This window comes from Mytilus galloprovincialis, chromosome 7 (assembly GCF_965363235.1).
Source record: "Mytilus galloprovincialis chromosome 7, xbMytGall1.hap1.1, whole genome shotgun sequence".
Taxonomy (NCBI): Eukaryota; Metazoa; Mollusca; class Bivalvia; order Mytilida; family Mytilidae; genus Mytilus; species Mytilus galloprovincialis.
In genome coordinates, this window is record NC_134844.1 from 10,240,129 (window position 1) to 10,253,095 (window position 12,967).

General features: G+C 30.4%; 1 long non-coding RNA gene across 1 annotated transcript; it reads left to right on the top strand.

Moving 5' to 3' along the window:
• The first annotated feature begins 6,373 nt into the window (after positions 1-6,373).
• On the top strand, positions 6,374-12,059 carry LOC143084391 (uncharacterized). Its single transcript, XR_012981050.1, has 4 exons — positions 6,374-6,447; positions 6,741-7,016; positions 8,879-9,008; positions 11,840-12,059. It is a non-coding gene; the product is annotated as an uncharacterized LOC143084391 (long non-coding RNA).
• Positions 12,060-12,967: the final 908 nt, after the last annotated feature.

Below are 12,967 nucleotides of genomic sequence, written 5' to 3' on the forward strand. Positions count from 1 at the left end.
TAACTCATCATAGTAGTCTATCATAATTCGTAATAGAATGGCGCTTGTATTAGTTTTAAATATCTACGCTAATGGTGTGTACTGTTAGTTTTGATATACACTATGTTTTATATATGTATTCGTTTTTATATTACACCAGAAGTGAGACTTTAACAAAATATTGAATCTTAATTGGGTTACAAGTTGAAAATGTAGGTAAAATTGATTATACTTTCCCATTGCTTATTTATTTATTTATTTTTTTGAAGCTATCAAATCATGCATTTCTATAGTTTTGTAGCAAAACATGTAGTATTTTTTCCGATGTTTTCCTGTTATAGATGTTACAAATAGAACTAGAAAGTATGTTAAACTTTTTGTATACCTAAACGTTATGAATTGCGCCGGATATCATTCCAAATCATTAAACTGACATGTTGGATACAAATAGAAAGTATCGAACATTTAAATACTGTGTAAGTATGTTGATAAATGACTCTTTAAAACTCCAGAATTGTTTGCAATTATCTAAATAGTAGATAGGAGAGTCAGGTAGTTCATTGGTCTGAGGGTAACAAGGAAGTCACAAATTACATTTAAATTAATATATAATACCCTTAAGCTTATCATTCAATTTCTTACTGGTATGAAGAATGATTCAAGTCTTGCTTTGGACAGTATTGGGTATAAGTCCTGTTTTTTCAGCTGCATGGTGGAATTTGATATATACTCCTCCAGTTTATCTACAAGAGGGACAGTAAGATGATTAATAACAGTTTAACTTCTATATAACTGTATTCATTAAAACATTCGTAATTGAAATAACGTTTGAAACTATCTTTTTTATTGTAGTGTGTGTGTATGTATGTTTTTTATGTTTTGTTAATGTACCTTTTCCTTTATTTTTGAAAAGCTCACTTCAGCTTGTGTTTATGTAGTTGAATATCGACTGTACATTATACTTTGAATCTTGAATCTTGAATCTTGAAACTTATTTAATTCAATCAGGATTAACAACACCCTATAAATAATTATAAGTTTTTAGGGGGGGAAACTCTTAAAGTGTTTGTGTACGTATGGTTTTTATGGTGCTTATTTGATTGAATTAAGATTAACAGCACTTTATAATTAATTAGCAGTTATGAAGAAAAATTTACTTATCTTCGATTTGAGATAAAAACAAAATGTGAATTAAATTGAAAATACTTGAATGAACATTTTTTATTTTTGTCAGCGCGTGTGTCCGACTGTTTATGTTGGATGCACTAAATATTTCGCATCGAAATTTGAATAATCTAAAACCTTTTAGAATTAAATTTGAAATTCAATATCCAACAAAAGTGTTTCTTTGGCATAATGTTCACATGCATAATTTTGTTTTATTATGTATCAAACTCACTTTGAACGTTGGTTTAATTTATGTGTACGTTGCAGGTGTTTTGATAGGATGCAACTTGTAAGTGACATTGTGGAAGTTTTAACGATATTGGCTGGCTTTACAGTCCTAGCACGGTTGGCCTGAAGCGACACTTGTTTTACGCTTTGTGTTTACAAATACTGATATGTCTCTTTTTTCACAGACTAAATGTTCACAAGAGTACTTGGTATGAAGAGCAAACTTACCATGTCAGCTGCAGCTTCTGGAAATGGGGTCGTTGTACAAAACATCGGTATGTTTGTTGAAGATAATTTATTCTATTGTGTGAATTACAAGGAAAACGATTTTGTGTTCAGTATTGACGTGGTTAAAATTTGTATCCAAGATTAAAGACAAATGGTATAACCCAAAGGTGTCTTTGCAGTTTACTGACTGTAAATGGTTATATATATAATAAGAGTATAAAAATAAAACATCTCAAAATATTCATCAATTGATTTAAAACGTAATCTGAAATAAAATCTAAGCATCTTAAAAGGGTTCATGTGACATGAAGATGACAATGGTAAAATTTATATATCCTATTATGTTGCAATTATATTTTTGTTTATCATTGCTCGAGTACGGGAAGTTGAGGATCGATCCAAAGGTCCTTATTCATATCACATTTAAATAATTACATAATTTCGTCCTGAATATGTTGTTTTGTAACTGTAAACCCTCACAAACCGGTCGATTTGGTTTGGTAATAAAAATGCGCTTTGTTTGAATCTTTTTGTAGATCATTAAAATATATTGATCATATGTAAAGTTTGCCAACATATCGTCTATAAATCATAAAAGGAAACGTTTCAACAACCGAATCTAACGCAAAACGATATATCTCAACCCGAAATAGTTTAATGTTGAAATTTAAAACTGAAGGCGTGTCAAGTCTTTTAAATATTTACAATTAGTTTGTAATAATGGAGAATTGCTGTCATGAAATATGTTTTGAAATGGGCATCGATAATAATGTGATTCCATCAAGAACATGGTCAGACATGTGTCATATAATTATACTAAGTTAGGAAACTTCTGTTAAATGATATGTTCAATATATCCTCCACCTCAAACAACATTTTCAAAAATAAAATATTTAAATTAATATCAATCCACCAAATTCGGTCTATATGTTGTCCATCAAAAAGTATAGGAATCTGATATGGTTTGGTCATGAGAGTAGCTATCAAGGGTTTTTGTATTAATGTGTTAACTTTCCGTAATATGCATTCTCAACTTGGAAATTTTCACAGATTTGATTTGTCGAAATAGTATTCAGTTTAAATTCATTTGCTGTCGAATGTTTGCACACGTTGTATAAACGAACCCTAAGTAAAATTCCCAAAACTTGGATGTAATGCAAAATGTTTAAGGAACAACATAACTTACTTTAACGCTTCTTCAACAATATCAGTAGTTTTACAAAAAATTTTCTTTCTTTTAGTTCAGTACAGAAATCAAAATTATCCTGTAAAAGTGGATGGTCCAACGATAAAACAAGGAAGGCATGCAGTTTTGGTACGTTACAGTTTTTAAAGATCACTTTTGTCTGAATGAAATTTTTTTTTGGTAAATTGCAAGCTTCGGAAGCGTTATTCTAGATTCTCCTAAATCAGGAACACTGCGAAATAAACGTTCAAAAGTCAGAAAACCATTTGGAGTTATATCACAAAAAAAGGCATAGAAAGACGAAAGTATGTTAGAGAAAAAGATTATGTGTATTAAAACAGTGAATTCCTATATGACTTATGCGTAAGAAAACTAATGTCTTGCTACAGAAATCGAGAAATACAATATCATATTTCTAACGTTCACATATAAACCGTGTGTAAATTGCGATATTTGCATTCCTTCACATACATATGAAAATAAGGAGATTAGCAGTGATAGCTAATAAGAGACATCTATCTACCAAATTTCAAGTAGATGCAAACCATTATAGGCAACAGTACAGCCTTCAACAATAAGAAAAACCTATACCGTATGGTAGGCTATAAACGTTCATACAATGCACTAGTATTATTCCAGGCTCTATAACAGGATGAGTGGACATTCAAAATTAATTTCACATGTAGTCGTACATTGTAACTGTCATTAAATATCGATTCACCCAATTTCACTTTTCTAAAAGTATACTGCCTTGATATAAAAGCCGATAGATGATTAAAATAATTTGGCTGCAAAGTCGAGCTGATGCATAGTTTCATATTTCAACATTGATTATTACAGCAATATGCGATGGTAAAATTAAGGATAAAGCTTGTTTTATCGACTACACAAACGATGTTATAAAGAAGCGTGACCAAACTCTTCAGAGAAATAGTGGTGGACATTGCACAAGACCAGACAAATGCACTGGTTGCCACGACGGTTTTTATTCTGATGGACCTTATTGTAGAAGTGAGTAAATAATACCAACGCATTTAAGTTGAATGCATGATTGTTTTGGTACAAAATAGATAATTTAACAGAAAAGATAAGTTTTTCATTGCATATGGTTTTATGATCATTTTGTTCTTTTAATTTTTGGGTTTCTTCTTTAATTGAGAATACTTTTTTATATATCTATTTTAAAAAAAAAAACTAGAGGCTCTAAAGAGCCTGTGTCGCTCACCTTGGTCTATGTGAATATTAAACAAAGGAAGCAGATGGATTCATGACAAAATTGTGTTTTGGTGATCCTGATGTGTTTGTACATCTTACTTTACTGAACATTCTTGCTGCTTACAATTATCTCTATCTATAATGAACTTGTCTCAGTAGTTTCAGTGGAAAATGTTAGTAAAAATTTACAAATTTTATGAAAATTGTTAAAAATTGACTTTAAAGGACAATAACTCCTTAGGGGGTCAATTGACCATTTTGTTCATGTTGACTTAATTTTAGGTCTTACTTTGCTGTACATTATTGCTGTTTACAGTTCATCTCTATCTATAAAAATATTCATGATAATAACAAAAACAGCAAAATTTCCTTATAATTACCAATTCAGGGGCAGCAACCCAACAACAGGTTGTCCAATATCTGAAAATTTCAGGGCAGATAGATCATGACCTGATTAACAATTTCACTCCGTTCAGATTTGCTCTAAATGCTTTGGTTTTTGAGTTATAAGCCAAAAACTGCATTTTACCCCTATGTTCTATTTTTAGCCATGGCGGCCATCTTGGTTGGTTGGCCGGGTCATCGGACACATTTTTTAAACGAGATACCCCAATAATGATTGTGGCCAAGTTTGATTAAATTTGTCCCAGTAGTTTCAGCGGAGAAGATTTTTGTAAAAGTTAACAGACGACGACGACGACGGACGACGGACACAAAGTGATGAGAAAGGCTCACGTGGCCCTTCGGGCCAGGTGAGCTAAAAAAAACACGAAACTTGTACCGGCCAACAAAGTAGCTACAGAATGTACCAATATGGTGGTGGCGGTGGTCTGCTGTAAATACATTGTACTACGCGGACGTTCTTAAGAATGACATCTAAAATTCATCTACATTCAAGTCCGTGCGCATTACAGAGAGTCGTATAGTAAATAAACATACATAATATTAAACTCACTTTAATAAATCAAATGTAAACCATTATAACTGTCCTTTCCTTGATTTAAATATATCAGTTTTACACGGGAAACTACACACTAAAGTTTCGAAAAGCATGAACAAGTCTACTATTTTTGTCGTAGGTAATAAGACAGATAACCATAATTGTTGTCTGTGATAAACTTGTAAAGTGTGTTGTTCAAACCACGACTGGAAAATCAAGATGAAATATATATAAAAATAAATATCAAAATTTACTTGTACTAGCATTTGCTGTCGAGAAGAATTGTAATGTTTTAATAAACGTCTATTTTCGAAACAAATTTATAATTGCAATCGTTTTCATAAAAGACAGTGAAAATGAAAGTCTAGTTAGGGAAAAACATAACGTTTAATATTCCCTAAACATATTTGCGGTAAAAGGCATATGGAATAAGTCATTTTGTTTTTATTGGAGTTGGTAAATACACATCAAAGGCTGTCATGGCTGGTGATGTGGACTTTTAATCACAATGCGTTATACAATGTACCAGTGCCTCTAAACATTGGGCAAGTTGTTTCATAAGGGAACGACATCGATTCTTTCGAAATTATAAATGGTTCATACGATAGGAAATTCAAGCATACAAAATTGGAGCTTGATGGTTATGGGGATATTAAAATATATAGATATGACTAAAACTGAGTTTTGAGGGAAATTATTACCATATTTTATTGAGTCATATGTTGATGTTACTCCTCCTCGTGTCCACACTAATATTGAAGCATCTGCTAGCATTTATATTTTATTGTATAGAATAAAGCAAATGTGATAAATTCCTTTTTATTTTGCTCCGATTTAGTTTGTCCTAAAATATCGCACTGCAATCACAGACGCTGTACAAAACCAGAAGATAACCACTGTGAATATTGTGAAGGAGAAATAAAGGACATGTCTTTTTGGAGAGCGTATACACCACATCCATTGTCTACCAAGAAAACTTGTGAAAGTATGAATAGATATAATTTACTTTGTTCTAAAAAATTTAAATAGAGAATATACCAAACTTGTTTCATTCGAAGGTTTTCCGTGAAGACAAGATACACACAAATCAATTATTGCAATGGAAATAAAAACATATAATTGTGTCGGCTTCAAATGTCCTTAAATAGTATATAACAGTACTTACTAACACTCAAGATTTCGTACATTAGGGTGAAGAAAAGATATGTGCTAATAATTAAAAAAAAACAGATCAAATAAAACAGATAATCTTTCCAATTTGCAAAGCTGCTGCGTATCCCATCAATATAAAGGGAACATAATGTTATAGTTTGTTAATGCGGTATGTACTTCAGCCATATGTATTTGTATTTTTAAATAACAAAAGTATTTTTATGTTTATTTTGAACAGAGGCTTGTTCGTGGAGATCCGATAGTACTCGCTGTTTTCCTGGTAATTGTACAGCTGATCTTGCTTCTAACTGTAACTGCTGGCATGGATTTAGTGGGCAACATTGTGAAAACAGTAAGTTTTTTCTTTTTGATGTAGAAAATAAATTTAGTTTTATTTATATTATTATTTGTATTCATAGCCTAGAATAATCAGGTGAAAATCAATGCATGTTTTACACAAAGTTTTGCTTAATCATAAGAACTTCGCATATGTGGTATGAGTTCCAATGAGACGACTCTTCATTCAAGACACAATGTGTAAAAACTAAAAGTAAACCATTATAAGTCAAAGATAATCATATATCGTGGTTTGAATTCAAATTGTTTGCAATTGATTTTTAAAATACAATCATGTATACTTTTCAGTAATTGCTGATGTAAATACCTCATATGCCGAAGCTAAACTGAGAGACACAGACACAAACAAGATCATAACGACACCAATCGACCCAAACCAGCCAGGTCCGCAACCCATCCGTTGGACAAACCATGTTAACTGGAAAGAAATAGACATAGAGATCAGTTTTAAGTTTCCTGATTTAGGCAAGCCTCCAGACTATGATCCTAAAGGCGAAAAACACTTCGTAATAGATTTTAAGTATGGTGTGGTCCATGCATCTATGCAGTTGAAACATTATAAAGGTATTTTTGTCAACTCTGCTTTAAATTCGGTCATTTTATTCTTGGTCATAATTCAATTATTGCACGTATGAAGAACGTTTTTTTCTCGACTATATAAAATTATGACCATCAGAGGATGGTGATATATTAATTTGTCAAGCTTTCTAAGGTCAATTTCGTCTAGCTTTTGATTTATTCACCGGACATTCCAATTTTTCGAGCATTTCACCTGCTCTTCTTAATTGTAGAGAAATCTAAGAACTGATACACGTAATTCGATATACATTTAGTAAGTTCTGAATCAAACATGATCGAGAGTTTGAGTCGAATCGGTGAACCTGAATTTGACAACCGAAGCCCGTTTAGTGTTAATCTTGACTTTGTCATTCAAGATTTCTGCAAAAATCAAACATTTATTTTTTCATTACAAAATTTATTTATTATACTATTAGTTATTACTTTATGATATTGTACAAAAATCAACCAATCAAATCGATTCGGTTTGGCCCAAGATGATTTTTTAAATGTTTATTTCATTGAAAAAGCTCCAAATTATTTCCCTTTGTTGCAAAAATGTCATTTTTGACGTTTAAATTGAAATATCTTTTTTAAATCATCGGTGACCTATATTTTTTATGATTGTTTTCAAACAAGCGATATATAAATTAAGTACATGTAATTGTAAAATTTAAGCGGTTTCTGTAATTTAGTTTTTTTTTTATTTTGAAATTACCAATATTTCTCCTATTAGTTCAACAGAAAAAAAGAACATTAACAAAAATGTATGATACTTTCGGATGCAGATTGTGACCTTAAATGAACCATGACCCCATAGTTTCATTTCATATTTTTATTAGGTATAAGATAAAATTAAATCATAGAAAAAAAATAGCAAAATCCTATAATAGAAAAAAAAGTTGATTTAGACCCGCGATCCCCCTAACAGAAGTTCCAATTGTATCCCTGACACATCGTCCGACGAAGTGCAACAATCATACACATAAACTCACTGAAAATAGATAACAGGATTGAAAACTATCATTGATATTCTGCATAGAATTTAAAAGTTCTAAGTTGGATATGGCTTTTCAGAATCTCAAAAGTTCTATTGGTAATTTCATTGTTCGTACCCCAAAATGAAAATAACGTCGCGGCATTGGTTATATAACCATAGCTTTAACCAATCAAACCTGGGCAAATGAACCACAAAAAAAAATCGTGGGTGATATCAGGTGCACTGGACTAGTAAACGTATCCTGCTCCACATGTTGTTCATGGAAATACAAATTCGGTTTTTACCATCATGCATTTATTTGCACTGTAGTCCTGCCATGTTGTGTAATCATTATTGTCATGAAAGCGCGAAATTTGGCTAGCCGCAAAACCAGGTTAAACCCACCATTTTTTCTTAAAATGTCCTGAACCAAGTCAGAAAAAATCGCAGTTGTTATCTTATAGTTCTCTTCTGTGTGTGTTGCATTGTCATTTTGTTGGACTTTAGTGTTTCTGTTGTTTCGTTGTTTTCCTCTTATAGTTGATGTGTTTACCTTAGTTTTAGATTCTAACCCGGATTGTTTTCTTTCAATCGATTTATGACTTCTGATAAGCGGTATACTACTATTGCCTTTATTTATGGGTTGTAAAAACCAAACACAGATGATTCGGGATTTCCGAAAAAGACTTATTGCATTTAAAATATTATAACCTACTTTTGAAGTATTCTTAGTTTAATAGTCAGTTGGTACTATCGACAGTTGCCTGTATATTAAAATTCGTCAAATAGCATAATTAGTACGTCATACAAAACATCTCGTCTACATTACACTCATTACAAGCGTTAAACATAGTAATTACAACTACTTTATGTACCATTTTTGTTTTAGAGGGAAGTCATTTCGAACACAGCTTCAATTATTCCTGTAAAATAAACGCAAACGTTCCAGTATTCAACCAAAAATGTGCCAAACCAAATATACAGGATATTTCTACATGGGAATTTAGACATGCCCATAGGTAATTCTAAAACCTTTGTTTTTCCATAGATTAAAAATATATTGATGTCTCTATAAAATTTCTTCATTTTTATTATACTCGAGTTAATGATATGCAAATCAAAATATGAATTTAGCATGTTTGTTGCATGTAGACGTAGGATTCACTCTTATTTTCACAATATATTACAAACAAGTGTTCATCTGACACTACATGACGTCTACTTTATAGAGAATTAACTCGTATGCCTTTAGATACGACCAGGTTTAATTACCTGGTAATACTGGAAGTCTTTTATACGCAGGACCAATTTGTCTAGGTTATTCACGTCTCTTGTCAATTGAAAAAAACAACAACATCCAAAATTACAAATGACACGTTATTTCGTATTAGCCAGTCAAATAGTTACAATATAAAATGAAAGCATACTAATTTTTGTTTCTGTTTCTTCTTTGTGGCGTTTGAATATTATTACATGGATGTTGCTATTCCCTTTTGGTCAACTTTGATCGTTCAGTTATTGAAATAATTTTTCATACGTTTACATTGCATAATGCATACATAATCCAGATTTTAAACAATACCTATTGAAGAGACCGTTCAATATTTACCAGATGGTCGGGCCTGTGCATTCTTCATATTATTTCATTAAAAAAAGTTAATAACCATCCTTTTAAATTCTTAAAAAAAGTCCTTGCCCATCTAAAATAATCTATAAAAAAAAGTCCTTGCTCCTCTAAAACTATAAGACCATCAAAAATGATTTAGGTTCTTTTTCTATTTTAAAAAAATTAATTTTTATGTCTTGAAATCAAAGAATAGACTTTGGTGTAAATACAAAATTTAAAATGGGCTTGTTCATTCCATATATATGTATATATTTATGTGTCTATCAGAACCATACATTTTATTGTTTTTTAAAACCAGTATGAATATACATGTACAGATTTAATTTTATATGTGCAGCCTCAAATACAATATTGATTTAAAATAAAGGAAATAATTTAAATTAAGGGACAATAACTTTTGGACTAGTTAACATATTATCATATGCTGAATTACTATTTATTGTCTTAATAACAGAGCATGTTTATAGTTCAAATACCAATGTCCCTTTATTAATTCTACTTTTCAAAAAAGAAATTATGGTCTTTTTAAGCAAATATAGGCAGACATGTTTTGACTTTGATGCAGCCTTTTTCGCCTAAAACTTAACTATCAAACAACTTGGCATTCTGTAAGATCAATATATAAATGAGATATCTGTACAGTTATATGAAAATCTGAGTTGATTTGAAAAAGTTATAAAAAAATTTAAAGGTGACGATCTGAATTTAGTCTAAACTTAAAATTGTAGCTTTTTTTAACCTATAAACTAAATCCATAAAAATAACAGAAAAAACAAAGTACTTAACAGCCTGGATTTCAGTAAGATCAATATAAAAATGATATAGCAGTAGAGTTTTATGAAAATGCAAGTTGATTTGAAAAAGTTATGAAAAAAATAAAAGATGGCTATCTTGAAATAACCTAAAACTGAAAATTTGAGCTTTTTCTTTAACCTTTTTATTAAACCCATAAGAATGACAGCAACATACCAAACTTGCAAACAACTTGGCATTCTATAACATCAATATATAAATGAAATAGCTGCAAAGTTTTATGAAAATCCATGTTGATTTGAAAAAGTTGTAAAAAAATTAAAAAATGACTCTCTGGATTTAGTCTAAACTGAAAATATGAGCTTTTTTTAAAACCTTTTTATTAAATCCGTAAGAATGGCAGCAATACACCAAACTACCAATCAACCTGGCATTCTGTAAGATCAATAAATAAATGAGATTGTTGTAGAGTTTTATTAAAATCAATGTTGATTTAAAAAAGTTATAAAAAAACTTAAAGATAACTATATAGATTCAGCTTAAACTTAAAATTTTAGTTTTTTTTTTTTGCCTATTTATAAAATCCATAAAAATGTCAGCAATTGTAACACCAAATAACGAACTGACTTTCTGTAAGATCAATATATAATTGAGATAGCTGTTGAGTTTTATGGAAATCCAAGTTGATCTGAAAAAGTTATTAAAAAATTTAAAGGTGACTATCTGAATTTAGCACTAACTAAAAATTTGAGCTTTTTTTTCTTACCTATTATAAATTAAATCCATAAATTTAACAGCAAAACACTAAACTCTGAATTTAGCCTAACATAAAAATTTGAGTTTTTTTTTTTCTTTCCTATTAATTAAATCAATAAATTTAACAGCAATACAACTAGCTATCAAACAACCTGGTTTTTTATAAGATCAATATATAAATGAGATAGCTGTAGAGTTTTATGAAAATCCAAGTTGGTATGAAAAAGTTATAAAAATTTTTATAGTTGACTATCTGAATTTAGCCTTAACTAAAAATTTGAGCTTTTTTTCTTATCTATTATAAATTAAATCCATAAATTTAACAGCAAAACACCACATTATTAAACAACTTGGTATTCTATAAGGTCAAAATAATTTAAAAGATAGTCGAACAGAAAATTCTAGCTTTTTTATTCCTTAATTAAATTCTTAAAATTGACAGAAATGAAACAAGCTACCAGTTTGTTGAGACATGTTTTGAGTGCCCGCTAAAGAAATTTACTACACACCGATAAAATTGATAGCAAAATTTTTCCTATAAAATATGTTCTGGCCCATCCACTAAATATTTAAAAAAAAACGTTCTTGCCCATCCAAATATTTTCACAAAAAAAGTGCTTGCCCCGCCCTATTTTGCACCGGCCCAACCATCTGATAAATATTGAACAGTCCCTAACTCAGTACATACTTTAGATTTTCTTATACATGTTGTAGATTAATTTTTACTTGGACTGTAATAAGTGGTGGGCATTTAAAATATATCGATAGAGAAAGCAAAATCCAAAGAATGGAAAATAAAACCGTCCCAATCAATGGAAAAGTTCATTCGATTGACTATATTTTCCAATGGGATTTGATCGAACCTTATCATCCATGTTCCGTTGAGAATAGCAGTTGTGTTGAACCACCGGTGAAATCATACAATGATGTAACAGACTCGGTAAGTAAAAAGATAGGGTAAGATAAGAGAAATTAATTGGTCCTTAAAACTGAAATGTAAAAACATTCGTTCGCCCTCTTGAATATAGTCTTATTCATATAAAAAAAAAAAGAAGATGTGATATGATTGCCAATGAGACAACTATCCACAAGAGACCAAAATGACACAGACATTAACAATTATAGGTCACCGTACGGCCTTCAACAATGAGCCTAATGAGCCATACCGCATAATCAGCTGTAAAAGGCCCCGATAAGACAATGTAAAACTAACGGCCTTATTTATATAAAAAAAAATGAACGAAAAAACAAATATGTAACACATAAACAAACGACAACCACTGAATTACATGCTCCTGACTTGGGACAGGCACATACATAAATAATCATGTCGATAAATGAAATATAGGATAGTAAATTCAGATAAACAAATATATCCCCTTATAGAAGCTGTGTTTCTCTCGATTTAAGTTTGAATATGTTGAAATTGACGTATTAAAAAAAATAATTTTACACACATCTTTTTGACAAAATTAAGTAAAAGCTAAGGCATTGCATATAAAGCGGTTTTTTTCTCCAATTTATACAGTATCATATGTCTTAATATAGCTGATGCGTGTTTTGTTCGATGTTAAAATTTAACTCATAAAATTGTTTATCAATATTATGATGCAGTAATATGCAATTAAAGGAGTGATAAAATAAGTATATTTGACATTTCTGATTTTTTTTTTAAATTTGATTTTATTGTAAAGACGACATATGTACGTCCATTTCATGAATGAATTGCCTATAAAGCTATAAAGTTTTTTAGTTTTGCATGTAAATAATGTCTAAAATAAAATTAAGTTGAAATAAAATGCATGAAATAAAAATAAAACATTTCTTGCAGACGAATGTCAC